Source organism: Hydra vulgaris, chromosome 01 (assembly GCF_038396675.1).
Source record: "Hydra vulgaris chromosome 01, alternate assembly HydraT2T_AEP".
NCBI lineage: Eukaryota > Metazoa > Cnidaria > Hydrozoa > Anthoathecata > Hydridae > Hydra > Hydra vulgaris.
Genome location: NC_088920.1, coordinates 58,741,210 through 58,758,524, shown reverse-complemented (window position 1 = coordinate 58,758,524; position 17,315 = coordinate 58,741,210). Strand labels below are relative to the sequence as shown.

At 28.0% G+C, this 17,315-nt stretch overlaps 1 long non-coding RNA gene across 2 annotated transcripts; it reads left to right on the top strand.

Annotated features, from left to right (window-relative positions):
* The first annotated feature begins 3,318 nt into the window (after window positions 1-3,318).
* Window positions 3,319-9,005, top strand: LOC136075477 (uncharacterized). 2 transcript variants are annotated; one of them, XR_010635973.1, is made up of 3 exons: window positions 3,319-3,643; window positions 8,375-8,441; window positions 8,834-9,005. It is a non-coding gene; the product is annotated as an uncharacterized LOC136075477 (long non-coding RNA). The 2 variants fall into 2 exon arrangements; XR_010635972.1 differs by lacking the exon at window positions 3,319-3,643 and having other exon boundaries at window positions 6,380-8,441.
* The last annotated feature ends 8,310 nt before the right edge of the window (window positions 9,006-17,315 follow it).

Here is a 17,315-nt window from a genome sequence, read left to right as displayed (position 1 = left end):
GAGAAGCACGGTTTAAAAGAGTCATTTAGACTAACAGATTACACTTTGTTAAAAGGATGAGGGTGCAAGGTACCTCAACAGGTATTATTTTTGTTTTAATTTTTTTATTTTCTTTATTATAAAGTAGGAGTTGGGGGAGGGGGAATAAAAAGGTGGGTGGGATTTTTAGTCTAGATCTAACAAACGAGGGGGGTTAATAAAAGGAAGGGGAACATTTTTTCTTTCATGCACAATTAAATATCAAAATACTAAAACTGACGAAAAGAATTCGATTATGACAAAAAATATTGAACACAAAAGACCATAAAACACAACCGCAATCTAACGCAATATTACAATATAAGTATTTTTTATAAAAAATTTCAATTTATAAATCCAAACCAATATTTTTTTAAACGACTCATTAACGATAAAAACTTTCTCTTATTTAAAGAGCAACTATCTTTGATAAATTGGAGCCTTATTAGTACTTCTGAACCAAAGAAAATGTACAACTCATTTTTTTAAATATTTTATGAAATTTACGATGTAAATTTTCAAAAATGTGAGATTTGTAAAACAAATAAAACTATAAAATCACTATGGATTACAAAAGATTTAAGAAAATCCTCGAAAAAACAAAAACTGTATATCAAATACCTAAAATTAAAAACAATTGAAAATAAAACACTCTATAAAACTTATGCAAAACAATTTGAAAAACAAAGAAAAAACCTTTAAAAAAGTACTACACCAATTTATTTGAAAAATACAAAAATGATTCTAAAAAAGCTTGGAAATATATAAATAAAACCATCAGTAATCATAAAATAAAAATGTGCTCTCGCCCAAAGTTATTGAAATAAATAGCGATCTCTTAAATGATCCTATTAGAATAGCAAGCAAATATAAATAATTATTTCGTATCAGTTGGACCCAACTTAACTAAAAATATCCTTATTGTCACTAATTTAGCAAGTGACACTCCCTCTTCATTAAACTCTTTTCTAAATATTTTTGAAACAACATTTAAAGAATTTGAATTGGCCTACAAAATGATTAAACTTAATAAAGCGGTTGGACCAGATGATATCAATGGAAATATTGTTATTGGTTCTTATGACATCATTAAAATATTCTTTTTAAAATTTTTAGTTACTCAATTAAACAAGCAATATTTCCAGATGCTCTCAAAATAACTAGAGTTACTCCAATCTTTAAAGGATGTGAACTAACTAAATTCAATAACTATCGCCAATTTCAGTTCTCTTTATTTTTTCAAAAATTTTGGAAAGAATTTTGTATAATAGAATATATAACTATCTAACTATAAATACAATATTATACAACAATCAGTATGGATTCAAAAAAATAATTCTTCTAAATATGCAATACTTCAACTTACTACAAGTATTGCAAGTTCATTTGAAAAATCACAGTATACTCTAGACACCTTCATAGATTTATCAAAAGCTTTTGATGCTATTGATCTCGAAGTTCTTTTTAAAAAATTACAACTCGATGGAATCAGAGGGAATGTATTATTATTATTAAAAAACTATTTAAAAAATTGGAAACAATTTGTTAAAATAGATTCATCTGCATCATCAAATTTGTTTAATATATCATGCGGAGTTCCACAAGGATTCATACTAGGACCTTTGCTATTTTTAATTTATGTTAATGATCTCTATAAAGCATCAAATTTAACATTAATTGTGTTTGCCGATGCACAAATCTTTTTTTAACTGACAATAACTTATCAACATTATTCAACAAAATAAATAGTGAAATCATTAAAACTTCTAACTGGTTTAAGTCAAACAAACTATCAATAAACATTAAAAAAACTAAATGGATTCTCTTTTACTTTCTACTTCGAATATACCTTCCTTGTATATTGATAATACTGAAATAAAGAAAGCTAAAGTTACTTTTTTAAGTAAATATAATTTTTTGGGTGTTTACATTGATGAAAACCTCACGTGGAAAAATCATGTTAATAATCTAAATAATAAAATTGCTAGAAGTATAGGAATGCTATACAAATCAAAAACTTTTTTAAGTAAATATACTTTAATTTAATTATATTACTCATGTATTCATTGCAATATTAATTATGCCAATACTGAATGGGGTGGTGTAAAAAAGTATACTAGAACTTCTTTATCGTCAACAGAAGCATATTACACGTCTTATAAATTTTAAAGATCGTTTTATTCATTCCATGCCTCTTTTACTTAAAATGAATATTCTTAATGTATATCAACTTAATGTCTATAATGTTCTTTGCTTTATGTGTAAATGTAAAACTAACACTTCCTCTTATCCTTTTTTTAATTTATAAAAAACAAACAATACTTCTTCTAAATCTTCGGAATGAAAACTTTATCAAACTAACTCTTTTGCATACAAATTTTGGTAGATCTTGTATCTCTTGTTGAGGAGCTTTTTTATGGAACAAAATAGATTTGAAACATTTTGATTTTACTCAAGAGTGGAATTACAACACATGAAAAGAAAACTTAAACAGATAACTTTATCTATCGATAACATAACTCTTATATTTTTAATTTTTAAGTAAAATTTTTAAAACTCAATTCTTAGTATTTACATATATGAATGTTATATATCTTTTACGTTTATTTATTTTTACTTTCGACGAGAATATACATATTTAGCACAATAAATGTAAGACGTAGTTAAAAATCAAAGCGGTTCTTGACGACAAGAACATAAGGCTACGAGATTCCGCGTTCTTTCTCTTACAAACTTAATTAATCTTGTAATCATTCTATTATATTATAGAAATAATTATAATTGTAAAACAACTAATATTGTAAAACATTTAAAGAAAGAACAAAAAATAAAAAATAAAATAAAAAAAGCGCTATTTATAACAGCTATTTTATCATAACTTTTATAGGGTCTAATATGTTCATATAAGTTTTATACCTTGGTGAGAAATAAATCAAAAGCTCATTTTCGACAAATATACTAGGTCGATGATTTTTCAAGCTTTTTTACACTGGAAATTTTTTTTTTATCGGTGACTGAAATGATTATTTTCTAATGTTGATTTTTTAAAGTTTTTTTAATTTTGAGATGTAAATAACTTTTTTGATAAAAGGTAAAAATTAATAAACATGATTGGGGCGGGGGGGGGGAGGGTCTTAATATGTCTAGGGTGGATAGGAAAATTTTCCAAAAATTGATAAACATCTCTTCTGCATCCCCTCCCCCGCCTTCTTCTTGTATTAAGAACTCGAGAGTGAACTCATTATGAACAAATTCACTTGCTTGTTGTGAGTAAACTCCAAGCTTATCATAACCCAGTGAAAAATAAAACCGCGTCCCACATGGGTTCCGCGTGGGTTCCGTGTGGGATTTATGGGATTTATGTGGGACGGATTTTCCCATGTGGTATCCGTATGGAAATTTGTCACCTTAAACCCATGTGGGTAATCCCACATGGGTTACATGTGGGAACCATATGGTATTTACACACATGGGAAATCCCACGTGGGATTTGCATGGGAATTAATTTAAAAGCTGGAAACTAAAAAAAAACTAAAAAAAAATTTTTTAAATCGACATTGCATTGCGTTACGTTTATTTTGTGAGAAATTATTTTATATTAATAAAGAGAATGGCAAGCAAGTATGTAAGTACCGCGAATAATTTTTATCTTTCCTTATAGAAATAAGATTAAGATTTGTGCAAATAGACGTATTATTAGGATAATATTATAGTTATTTGAATATAGATCTTGAGTAAATTATTTGCAAACAATTAACTGATGCAAGTTGAAATGTTGTCAAAAACCAATCTTGCATGCATGGGACACTGCAGTGTCCCACAAAGAAATGCAGGTTTGAAAGTCAAAGAATTCCTAATTTTCTCTATTAAAAAAGAAAAAAATAGGATGGGTTTCTGTAACTTTTTTTATGCTCCAAAACTTTTAACTTTAGATATAATAAGGTCCTTAAGACTTAAGAGACTTACGAACTACATTGAGAAACAAAAACAGGATGTTTACAGAAACTTTTCAATTTTTAATCTGGAGTACCACAGTGTTATTGATAATAAAGCTTCTGGATCCAGTTTTCAAAGTAATATGATCTAAGTAATGTTTAAATAAAATAATATGCTTTAAAATGCATATAGTTATACATATAACTCCTGATAGTTAATTATATGTATAACTATTTATACATATAATTTGTTATAAAAACTTATTTTTTAAGGTTATGCTTGAATAAATTAGTACCAATTAATTCAAATTCAAGATTTAGTTAAAGTTCAAGTTAATGTTTTTATTTATTCATTGTTTTTGTTAATTTTATATTTATTTGTTCAAATTTATCAGTTAGTACTATATTTTACTACAGTAAGAATGTTTATCATTGTTGAACGTGATTTTATGTTGTTATTGATGTTAAATTTATTACGTTTCAATAACTCAGATCGAATCTTAACTGAATTATTGAAAGCTTTGTATATATATATATATATATATATATATATATGTATATATATATATATATATATATATATATATATATATATATATATATATATATATATATATATATATATATATATAAATATAACATTAAAACAATAAAATTGATACAAAATTTCACTTTAAAACGAATACCATTAACATTATGATGATAATAGCATTAGGAAACTAGTATTTATGTATTATTATTATACTATAAATAAATAGTTTTTTAATTCATTTTATAAAATGGAGACTGACAACTGATAATTAATGGAAATAAATACAAATTATAAAAATCATGTATTATTACTAAATACTATATTAATGCTAGTCTACAAAGTTAAAATCAATTTAGAGCATTGTTATTAGTTCTTTTGTGATTCGCACTTCCACTTCTGTCTCTCAAATTTGTAAAATAGGTGGTCAAAGCTTGCTCAATAGGTAGGTTCTCAGCATAACAATGCTTTTTTCTTACACTTTCTAAAGAGAAATATGGCAAATTGATTACTTATTTTACTTAAATTGTAGGGTCATCTATGCATAATGATGTCAGATGATGACCCGGTTTGTTGAACAACTTCACCCTTTATCAAACTCAGTCAATTTTTTGCCATTTCCCATTGAAAATGATGTCAGTTTTTGTTATCGTATTATGATGGTATATCTGAATTTTTAATATAATATAAAAAATGCATATACCATCAATTTTTTTCTGGTTCAGTTATACATTTATTCTCAACAGTATGAAAAGTAAAAAAAATGCGTAAATTGTTCTTTCAGATAAGCAAGCTAATTTCTGAATTTAAATTGTTTTTCCTATGATCCTCTACAGTTTTAAGCAACAAAAGCAAGAAGTTTTTAGACCACATTGTTGGTGTAAATACCTCTAAAACACTCTCTATAGCTAGCATAAATTGTTTTACTTTTTTTTAAAATAAAATATTTTACTTTTTTTTTTAATTCAATTTTTTAATTGACATTATTTTGGTCTCAACATCTCCTCCCCATTGTCAATTATTGTTAAACTCACACTGCCCCTCTATCTACTGGCATCATTTATGGATGATCCCATAGCCTAAATACTATATATATATATATATATATATATATATATATATATATATATATATATATATATATATATATATATATATATATATATATATATTATTTTTACTTTATTTACAACACCATTTGAGATACAACAAACCCTTACAAAGCTTACAATAATTCAGTTAAAATTCAATCTGAGTTATTGAAAAATCAATAAATTTAACATCAATAGAAAAGTAAAGCTGTCATCATTTAAAATGCAAAGGGTGTTGTCAAAATATGTTGATAGTAAAATTAAGTTACTAATAAAATCACGTTCAACAATGATAAATATTCTTACTGTAGTAAGAATTAGTACTAGTTAAAATATTTGAACAAATAAATATAAAATAGTGAAAAAACAATGAACAAATAACTTGAACTTGAACTAAATCTTGAATTTGAATTAATTGGTTCTAATTTGTTCAAGCATAACCTTAAAAAATAAGTTTATATAATAAATTTTATGTATAACTAGTTATACATATAGTTAACTATCAGGAGTTATATGTATAACTGCATGCATTTTAAAGCATTTTATTTAATTTATATATTACTTTAGATCATATTACTTTGAATACTGGACCCAAAGACTTTATTCCCAATTACACTGTGGTACTCCAGATTAAAAATTTAAAAGTTTCAGTAAATATCCTGTTTTTGTTCCTCAATGTACTTCGTTAGTCCCTTAAGTTTTATGAACCTTATTATATATAAAGTTAAAAGTTTTGGAGCCTAAAAAAAGTTACAGAAACCTCCTTATCTCCTCCCTGATTTTTTTTTTAATAAAGAAAATTTGACTTTCAAACCTGCATTTCTTTGTGGGACACTGCAGTGTCCCATGCATGCATGCTTGATTTTTGACAACATTAGAACTTGCATCAGTCAATTGTTTGCAGATAATATACTCAAGAACTATATTCAAATATCATATGAACATGTTAGAGAATGTTCATATGATATTTGAACATCACAAATTTAATAATATTGTTGTGATATGTTATATAAATAATTCCATAATAGATTATGATATGAAAATAAGATAGGATATGAAGGCAATGATCAAAGAATAAATTTACTTATAGAAATTTAGATGTTTGTTTATTAGTTTCAGAATATTATATTATGTGTGACCGCGGCCTTCTATAATAACAGGCCTTGACATCGTGCAACAAAGTTGTTAAACTGAAGGCCAATTCCTAATACTGTGTTAACATTTTCATCTTTTAACATTAGATGAAAGTTTGTGTTCGCGCTTTTTTAATAAATCTTTAAAATGTGATTGGTTTATAAATTAGATAGCCCAACATCAAGACAATAACGTTGTTATTGTCTTGATGTTGATGTAAGGTTCAAGGCGTTAACTTTGTAAGGTAATAATATTGTCAAACTAACGATAAGTTTTTTTAATAATTAAAATGCCTTAAAAATGCCTTTAAAATGCTGTGTATCTCTTTGCAAGTCGAACTATCTCAACTACAACAAAAATATCAATTTATACAACTACAATATCAATTACAACTACAACAAAAATATCAATACTCAACTACGACAAAAATATTAGTTTATAAATTCCCGAAGAATCTAGAGGAGAGAAAAAGATGTAGTGAAGCTATCCCAAGAACTGGTTTTATTGTTACAGCATTATGTCAACTGCATTGGCCAAATGAAGCACCTTTTGAAAGCAAATATGGGAAGCAACGACCTTTAAACCCACCATCTATTTTTAAAATATTCCGCCTAGTTGTTTAGCCACACCAGCAAGTAAAGTTAGAAAAAATGTAACTTCAAGCGGTTTTCGAAGCATTTTACCAGATGAGTTAAATGATTTTCTAAAAAAGGATGAAATTATATTTGACGATATTCAATCTTTGTTAAGTGATAATAACGATGTTATTGTTTTCCAGCTTAATAAAAAAAGTTTACACATACAATCAAAAATGTACAAACTTGGTGTTTCATTATTTATTTTAGTAATTTTCAATGATTATTCATTTGTAGCTAACCATAATGGCACAATTTGTAATATTTCATATTTAGCTGTAAACAAATTAAAGTTAATAAAAACAAAATCAGCTTTATTTGAAGCAGTTAGATTTTTAAAAAATAAAGAAAGTTCGCTTCAATCAAATATTCTATTCGAACACCTTAATGCTATGAGAAAAGTTAATGTTGGTGAAGTTTTATATACTTCAGATATTATATGTAGAGCATATGTGAGTATTTTGCTATGCGACGAAGTTTATATGATTGTATGTGTATTGACTACAAGTTGCCAAGTATAAGGACTTTAACCCTGTTGAGATATATTGATAAAACTTTTTTTTTGCTTGAATCAACTTTTATTGGTGTTTTTTATTGTTGGTGATTTTTATTGTTACCATTTTTAGCAAAAAAAATTAAAAATACAGTTATCTTTCTAATATATAGATATATACTTTGTTATGGTTCTGCTTGTTATTGATACTATTTAATATTACATAAATATTCTTAATGAAATTTGAAATACGAAAAATATGATTATCTTTTAACAATTTTTTGGTTTTCTTTTTATATTTCCGTTTTTACTAGAGATTATTATTAGAAAACATAGGCTGCCATTACACCCTACCTAATATAAAAATATATCAATATAAGTAAAAGTGAAAGTTTAATCGGCCTTCAGTTTTTACGGCATTTTGCGCGATGTCAAGGCCTGTTATTATAGAAGTCTACATCATTGAAAAAGTAGGTTTTTACATTTTTGTTTTCGTTTTTTTGTTTAACTACTTTTCCTTATTGATCACTTTTTTTCAGGATTCTCCTCATGGGTTCAAGATCATTACGCAAACTGGCTAATAATTAAAATTGCTCGACTAATAAGGTTCCTTATTAAAATTGCTCTCTCTCTCTCTCTCTCTCTCTCTCTCTCTCTCTCTCTCTCTCTCTCTCTCTCTCTCTCTCTCTCTCTCTCTCTCTCTCTCTCTCTCTCTCTCTCTCTCTCTCTCTCTCTCTCTCTCTCACTCTCTCTCTCTCTCTCTCTCTCTCTCTCTCTCTCTCTCTCTCTCTCTCTCTCTCTCTCTCTCTCTCTCTCTCTCTCTCTCTCTCTCTCTCTCTCTCTCTCTCTCTCTCTCTCTCTCTCTCTCTCTCTCTCTCTATATATATATATATATATATATATATATATATTTATATTTATATTTATATTTATATTTATATATATTTGTATATTTATTTATTTTTTTTTATTTGTATTTTTATTTATTTTTTTTTTAGAAAATGTTTGAAGAAAGTTAGAAGATACTAAAAACCGATATATATAAGCCGAAGCGATTTAATTAATTCAATTGACAAAAAACGGCGTGTAAATCGCAAAAGAAAAAATATTTTTAATATTCGTTTTGGATGTATTGATTAATAGCATTTATTTTTAAATAAATTCATTTTGCAACACGTTTTTTAATTTTATAAAATTTCGTCATAATAGTTTAAGGTAAATCCCACATAGGTTATAGGTGGAAAACATCACATGTAAAAGATCAAAAATGCTACACGTTTTGAATACCGAATGGGATAAAGTAGCAAATACCAGATTAAGTTAAGCCTCTCTGAAAGCTTCGATGATTAATTTTAAATTACTATTTAAGTAATTTTTAAATTAAAAGAATTTTTAAAATTATCATAGAAGCATTCGGACTTTCATTTGTCTAGTATTGACTACTTTTATACCATTTGGATTAAAATATGTGGCATTTAAGATCTATAACATGTCGTATTTTCCACCTATATCCCATTTAGGATTTACCACATAAAACCCATGTGGGATTTACCATATGAAACCCACATGGGACAAAATAATAATCCCCATATGGGTTACATGTGGTAAAAACCCACGCGTATCCCATATGGGATTTACCATATGGAATCCATGTGGGATTTACCATATGAAACCCACATGGGACAAAATAATAATCCCCACATGGGTTACATGTGGAAAAAATCCACGCGTATCCCATGTGCGCTTTTTCACTGGGAAGTATTAGTAATTTTTAGAAATGGAACAATATGGTTAACTCCAATATAATCTCTCCAGGGTAAATTTAAAAAATCATTTTTGAAGATGTCTTGAATTGCATAGCAGCAAATTTAACATCAGTATTTATTTTTTTGTTTATTTTTTCTCCAAAAGCTTCTTACTTTATTGCTTTTTAAACTTTCTTAAACATTTTAATATATTCAATTTATTTAATTATTTTAATATATTCAATTATTGGAAAAAAATCAAGTTTTTCTGAATTAACAATATCACAAACAAAAACATTTAAATTATATGAGGAAAACTAATTTACTAAAATTTCCATCTTTCCACCTTGACCAGAATCCATAGCAACCTTTACAATTATGGAAAAAGGAAAAATGTTACTTTATATAAGCCATTTGTATATTTACTATTTTAATATCCTTTATGTAAACTTTTTATTAATTTACTATAGTGGTTGTCCATTAATTACGTCATTAAAATAGGGGGAAGGGAGTGTCTGAAAACTTTTGACAGTTATTGGAAAAGAAGAGAGGGAGGAAGATCAAGAGCACACGGCGAGCACCAAAAGTTTTACATTTTTAAGAAACCAAGCAGCCTAAAAACTTCTATTGTGCAGATTAAGAAAAAATTATTATTTTTAATGTTTTGAAAGAAAAAAAATTTTCTTTCGAAAATATGTTCAAAACTTTACAAAAATAAATAATTTTTTTAAATTATTTTTTCTTAATCATTTATTGTAAATATTTGTCACTTTAATGGTTAACCATTAAAATCTGCTGCGTCACTTTAATGATTAACCATTAAAATCTTTTGCTGCACCACATTTACCGGTTAAAGTGATGCAGCAAAAGATTTGTACAAAAATATATATGAAAAAGTCAAACTTTAATACTACAATAAAAATAAAAACTTTCTTTTAAGATGCAAAATGACTAAAGCTTAATTTAACTTAAATGAATTTCTGAATTAAGTTAATTAACTTAATTGAATTAAACTGAATTAACTTAGCTTAATTAACTTAATTAAACTAAACTAAATAAACTCTTCAGTTTAAAATAAACTCTTCAGTTTAACGTTAAATGACTTCTGTCTCTAATTTTATAATTCAGCTGTTCAATGAGAGTTTGCTTTTTTTTTTTTAAATGTTTGTTTCCATTTAAATAAGGCATTAAAGACTTGTAAAGGGTTATTTAAAGGCAATTGAATTTGCTGAACTCTTCCTTATTTACTGTTACAACAGATCTCTAGCAGAATCTGCTGTTTGGGCGGATATCAACTTTGATTTATACAACTTATCAATTCGCTGACTAAAATGAGCAAATTCAAAAAACTTTTTTGTTAAACATATTATTTGGGAAAAAATATGCTGCATTTCGCACAACCATGCACTTCAAAAAACTTTTGTTTTTTAAAGTGCATGGTTGCGAAATGCACAGTTTTTCAACAATTTTGACCAGCATAGTAATGAATTTTTTTTTAAATTTGTGTTTAGCACCAAATACTCTTTCAAACGCCGTGCAATATTCCTGAAAAATTCCAACTTTACTTGAGGTGGTCCATATAACGACTTACAAGTTTATCATACTATTTACATTTCAGCTATTTGCTTTTGCTAAGTCTTTTCCAGTGTAAAAGGACATTAGTTTTATTTTAAGAAGCAATTTTTTGCGATTTTTCATTTTAAGATTACAATTATTTTAAAAATACTCTAAGTCAATATTAAATTCTAAAAAAAAGTCAACAAAAGCCTATAATACCAAACTGGCAAAATGCGAAGTTTAAAAATCGTGGAACATAATTTTTGTAATTTTTATTAGTTTAATTTTACTAAAATGTCTTTTTTTTTGTGTTGTTTTTTTGGAAAATTTCTTTCTTTTTTTAATTATTACTAGTTTATATAGTTAGGTAGGTCGAATCCCGCGTTTATAGTCGAATCCCGCGTTTTATAAAACGCGGGATTCGACTTTATTTTTTCAAATTTATGAATGTTTATTGAGAGTTTTTTTTACAAAACTAATAAAAAACTATTAATAAAAAAGTTTATTGAACTTAGTAGTAAATATAATTTTTCGTTCGTCTTATTTACTAACCCGAGTCTCAGGTAAGTAAATTTCATGTTACTAAGACACTTTCCAACAATTTACATGTAATGTATTTAGCGTAAAATTTTATGTAATTTTAGGAAATGTACTTATTTAAATTCTTTGAACAAATGGTTTTTATGTAAAATGCAATTTTTTTTTTGGTGTTAGCCTTTTGGTGTTTTTTTGTATTTACGATCTGTATCTGTCTACCTACTCACCTGTCTTGCTTTTGTTTTTTGATGAATTCCAATATAACTAACCCAGTCTTCATATTTCTCCTAGTTACCATTTACCCTCCCCTGCCTTACTCCCATCAGTTAATTTGTAATTTCTGTTTAAAATTTTTTTTTTCTTTGTAGTGTGCCATCATTGGTGAGTATATAGTTCAAGACAATATACACAAAGGGTTCAGTTTTGATATAAATGCGTTTCCCACTGGGCTTTGTTGCCAATGCAAATATACTCTCTTTGCCAAAAATGTTACTTGTTTTTTATAAATATTTTATTAATTTATTAAATTTTATTTAAAACATTTTACTAAAAATACAAATAATCTTGTTCACAGAAAGGAAAACCTATGAAAATGATTGATAAGGTTTGGAAAAGAGAGTTACTTATAAAGATTTGAAGACTTACTTCAACGATAAATTTCTTATGTCCTATATGTTGTATGACATCAGACAAACGCAGCCACAAGTTTTTAATTTAAGATATTATATCATTGAGTCAAATGAAAGTTTCTGCATTAAAAGATTAAACTCATTCTACACATATTGTTTTCAACTAGATGAAAAGAGCATTAAGCAACCATGCACGAGAACATATGCTGTTCAAAATGTCAAGAATCTTATTCTTTCCAACAATAAAAAGATGTCAGATCAAAAAATGTTTTAAAGTTATCCACTAGTAGATTTTTATTTATTGGTTTATTTATTTATAATGACTTGCTGCAATACTCTTTTCTAATTTTAGGAGGATCACTGCTACCTGTAGAACCCAAACTAAGCTCAAAACAAGTAAAGTTTATTGATACAATGTTTGATATAAAAAAAATCATGATATGCCTGAAAAAATTGTTCGTGATATTCTTAGATATTTATAAAAGCATCTCGGTTGTCTAGGTGTTTAAATATTTTATAATATATATTAAACGACGGTATATTAGTTTATTTATTTTCAAAAAATTTATAATAGTCAATACAACTCACGCTGTTTACAATATGGTATTTCAAAACTATGTGTTGAAAAGAATTCAATTGCTACGGTTATGAAGCGTTCTCATGCTCTATAATAGTTTTACAGATACAAAAGAATTGCTTTCTTTAATGGAAAGGAAGATAAACTTGAAAACTCAGTGTTAAAAGATGTTGATACATTGAAGATCTCACCAGACTTGCTCAAGAAACATGCTCTCTACGTGTATTAGATCCTATAAAAGCCTCTTTCCTTTGGCAAGTAATGTCAAGGAAAATAACGATAATCTTGGAATGGATATTAAATTAGTAAAGCTAAATCAGCTCAAATTTTTTGTCGCTTCTGACCTAAAGCTCATAAACGTACTTCTTGGCATATCATATACAGTTTACTGTACTGTGTGTGTGTGTGTGTGTGTGTGTGTGTGTGTGTGTGTGTGTGTGTGTGTGTGTGTGTGTGTGTGTGTGTGTGTGTGTGTGTGTGTGTGTGTGTGTATATATATATATATATATATATATATATGTATATTCTAACTATATACAAAAAATGTTTCAGTTGCAAAAAGTTGTTTTGGCATGCTTCTAAAATCTATATACATTAAAAATATCTTGCAGTTTATTGAATCTGCTGAATATTTAGAATACTATTGTAAAGATGTGTTTGACAAAACATTATCACCTGGATAGAAGTTCCATATTATCAAATACCACCTTGTAGGTTTTCTTAAGAGAAATCAGAAACCTCTTGAACTTTTTTCAGAGCAAACAATCAAAGCTATACATGAAGATTTAACAAAAAAATTGGAACGCTATGACGTTGCATAGGGCTACTACTGAAAAATTTTTATCTTGTTGCAAATATAGTTCTCGACAACAGTAAAGGGTTTCAAAGAATAAACACTGCTATGATTGAGGCTATGCGCATGGCGAGGCATGTATGAAGCTTGAGGATTTTTCTCAAGAATAAAAACCTACTCTCCTTTATATACACTGGACAGGTTAGCCCCGTTATCACAGCCCTGGCTTCAACAGTTTTTTAACTCAATTTAGCTTTGATCCGAAACGTCCACTATCAGCTTTGCAATGTCAGCACTCTTCTTTTTTTCCAGATTTTTTACCTTTTCAAAAACGCTCCTTAACTATTCATTAGTTTTCAGAGCTAAGGCTGATGAATCAAAGAACAAAGGTGATTTGTTCTGTATGAGACACGTCCGGAATGTGCCATTTTTTTCCCCATTATTGTTGAATTCATCAACAATAATGTAAAAATAAATGACGGTGTGGACTTTTTTTGATAGTTCCAGTGAATTAATTTAAAACCCAAAATTAAAACTTTGAGTTCTCTAACTAAAACAATGGGCTTGCATCCTTGTACCTTGTTTTTGGTGCTGAGAAACCGCTTTCAGGTGGAACTGGAGTGTCTTGTAGTGCTTCCCTAAAAGGTATCAAAACTGGCTAAAAAATTGCCATTATCAACCTCGGCCAGTATTTTTGAATCTACACAAATATAAACCTAAAATATGTTATACCAAGATTTATAGTCCAAGCTACCGTAAAATTTTTTATGAATATAGACTGTAAACGCATATTGGAAACCGATATTTCTCGAAGCTAAATGAAGAAGACGGACGCAGCATAGAATTTCATACAAATTAGATGCCTTAGTTCATATTGACTTTTCAAATTTTAAATTTATCCTGGTCCGCATAATTAATGCTTCCTAAGCTGATTTCCAGATGATGCAGTAATTTTTGTGTTGAACATGGTGATTTTTAATCTTGTCTCCTAGTTTTCGTTATTCCCTTTCTTCAGAGACCGTTGAGTGATTTGAAGGAAATGATGGCTTTCTTCGACTCAGTGTTAATGAACAGCAGTGTTTATTAACACTGTTGGTACCATAAACCTTCTAAAAAAAGAATCGTTGTAACCGTTTTGGAGTGAAATCTACAATCATGAAGAAAAAGAAAAAAAAAGTTTTTAAGCTATATCTGAACTACTTGATTTGAAGAAAACAATGGCTCCTTTAGACTTAAGGGTTTGTCAGCACTGATCCAGTTTACTCGTTATTCATAATAACAAATTTTTTTATTTAGAACTTCATGTGCCCCGTGACCGTGTGCCTTGGTAAAATGTACTCAGTGGCCCCCCTCAGGGCGTCCATATATATATATATATATATATATATATATATATATATATATATATATATATATATATATATATATATATACATATATATATATATATATATATATATATATATATATATATATATATATATATATATATAAATATATATATATATATATATATAGTCCACAGTTAATTTCAATTGGAGATTACAACAAAGTTTGACAAGGTCAGGTTTTTCCGAAATCTGTTTTATATTGTACAAAAAAGACCATAGTTCTGAATACTTACTGAACTGATCAAATCTTTCATTGACTGAAGTTAATGTTAGAGTCCAAAAGTCAGTTAAAAAATTCAACTTCAAATTTTTTTTCTGTGGAAGTTATAGGCACATTGCAGACAGTTTCTCCGGCTTGACGCTTAACACATCAAACTCTTTATGTGGCTTTAAACACAGGCTCGATTTCTAGTTCTCCGGCCAATTCCTTTGCCGTTAAAATGGCGGATTTGAATCCTGTATTTCTATATTCCTCCTAAAAAGTGCAGCATTTTTTCAACATTTCTGTGCATTTACCAAAATCCATGTCTGATGATTGTAAAGATTTACAAACAACATTAACTTGAAAAAGTATGTCATACCAAACAACCAACAAAACTATGAAGCTGAAATCTTTTAACTGTTTAACTAGAGTAGAAGCCTCATGAGAGACTTGAACATCAGTTTTTTGATTTGCAATAGCTAAAGTAATTTAAGCATCATGTAATTAAAGCACTAATTTAATAACGGACTGCTTTAATACTGCTTATTCTTGTTTCCCAACGTCACAGAAGCTGAAAACAATGTAAACAATGTCTGAAGTACCCCAAATAAAGTGACTGATTTCACAGAAGACTTAGTGCCATCACATAGTACGAGATTGTAGCTATTATAGACACACGGTACATAAACAGCTAAGGGATTTTTTTCCAAAATTCTCCTTTGAACCCCAATATTTTTTCCTTTCATGTTCGCCCAGTTGTCATAACCCTAACCCCTACAATTGTTCAATTCCAGTCCGTATTTATTTAAAAAATCTATAATAACTTTAGTGAGTCTTTCACCAGTCGACTCATTGATAGACAAAAATTCTATGAGATGTTCTTTCACTGATATTTTATCGTCATTCGATGATAAATCAACAAATCGTATTGTCAGTGAAAGTTGCTCTAAATGAGTAATGTTCTGATTACAGTCAGCTATAATGGAATAATATTTCGATTTCTTTGCGCGCGATATAATTTCTGACTTCACTTTTGTACCTATCAGCTCTATTAATTCATTTTGTATATCTTTTCCGCAGTAGTGGGGCTTAGCTCAACTTTTAGCCAAATTTGATCCATAACTGGATCAAATTTGGCTAAAAGTTGTACTAAGCCCAAGAACTTTCCATTATTAGGCGTATATAGTTTGTTGGATGTACCTCTAAACGCCATATTGTTTTCAGCTAAATAAAGTGTTGTTTTCAAAATAGTGTTGTTTTCAAAATATTGTTTTCAGCTAAATAAAGTTTTAATGAAATTGAAATTGACTCTTGTTACTTTAATGTTGAGGAAGTATCTTGTTATTTTAACTCAACGCAACCATTATTTTCGACATTAACCCTAAACATTAGTCTTAAAAAAAACTTTGAAAATCTTAAAGCTATGTTACGAAACATAAACTATGAGTTCAAGGTTATATGTCTTTTAGAAACTTGGTGTCAAATTGAAGATTCCGTTAACTCGAATCGTCGATTACCAATACAAATCAATTCATCAAACCCGAGTTTGAGGCAGAGGAGGCGGAATATGTTTTTTAATTCATAAATCAATTTATTTTCAAAAATCAGAAAATCTTAGTAATTGTAATGCGGAATGTGAGTCGTTAACTATAGAACTACTGATCCATAACAAAAAAAGTGTTTATTTAACAGCAATGTATCGACCACCTAGCGGAAATATAACAACGTTTGAAAACTATTTAGAACAGTATTTAGTAAGCGTTAGAAATAAACAAATATACTTAATGGGGGATTTTAATATAAACCTTTTAAACCTAAAAAATGATATTAAAGTCGAACGCTTTCTAAATCTCCTCTATCAGCACAATGTTTTACCATTAATTAATAAACCAACTCGCATAACTCGTCAAACTGAAACTCTCATAGACATTATTTTTACTAATAACTTCTCGAAATATCTCACTCAAAGCGGAATCATAAGAACTGATATAAGTGATCATTTCCCAATATTTTTCACATCAAATTCAATATACAATGAAAAATCAATCA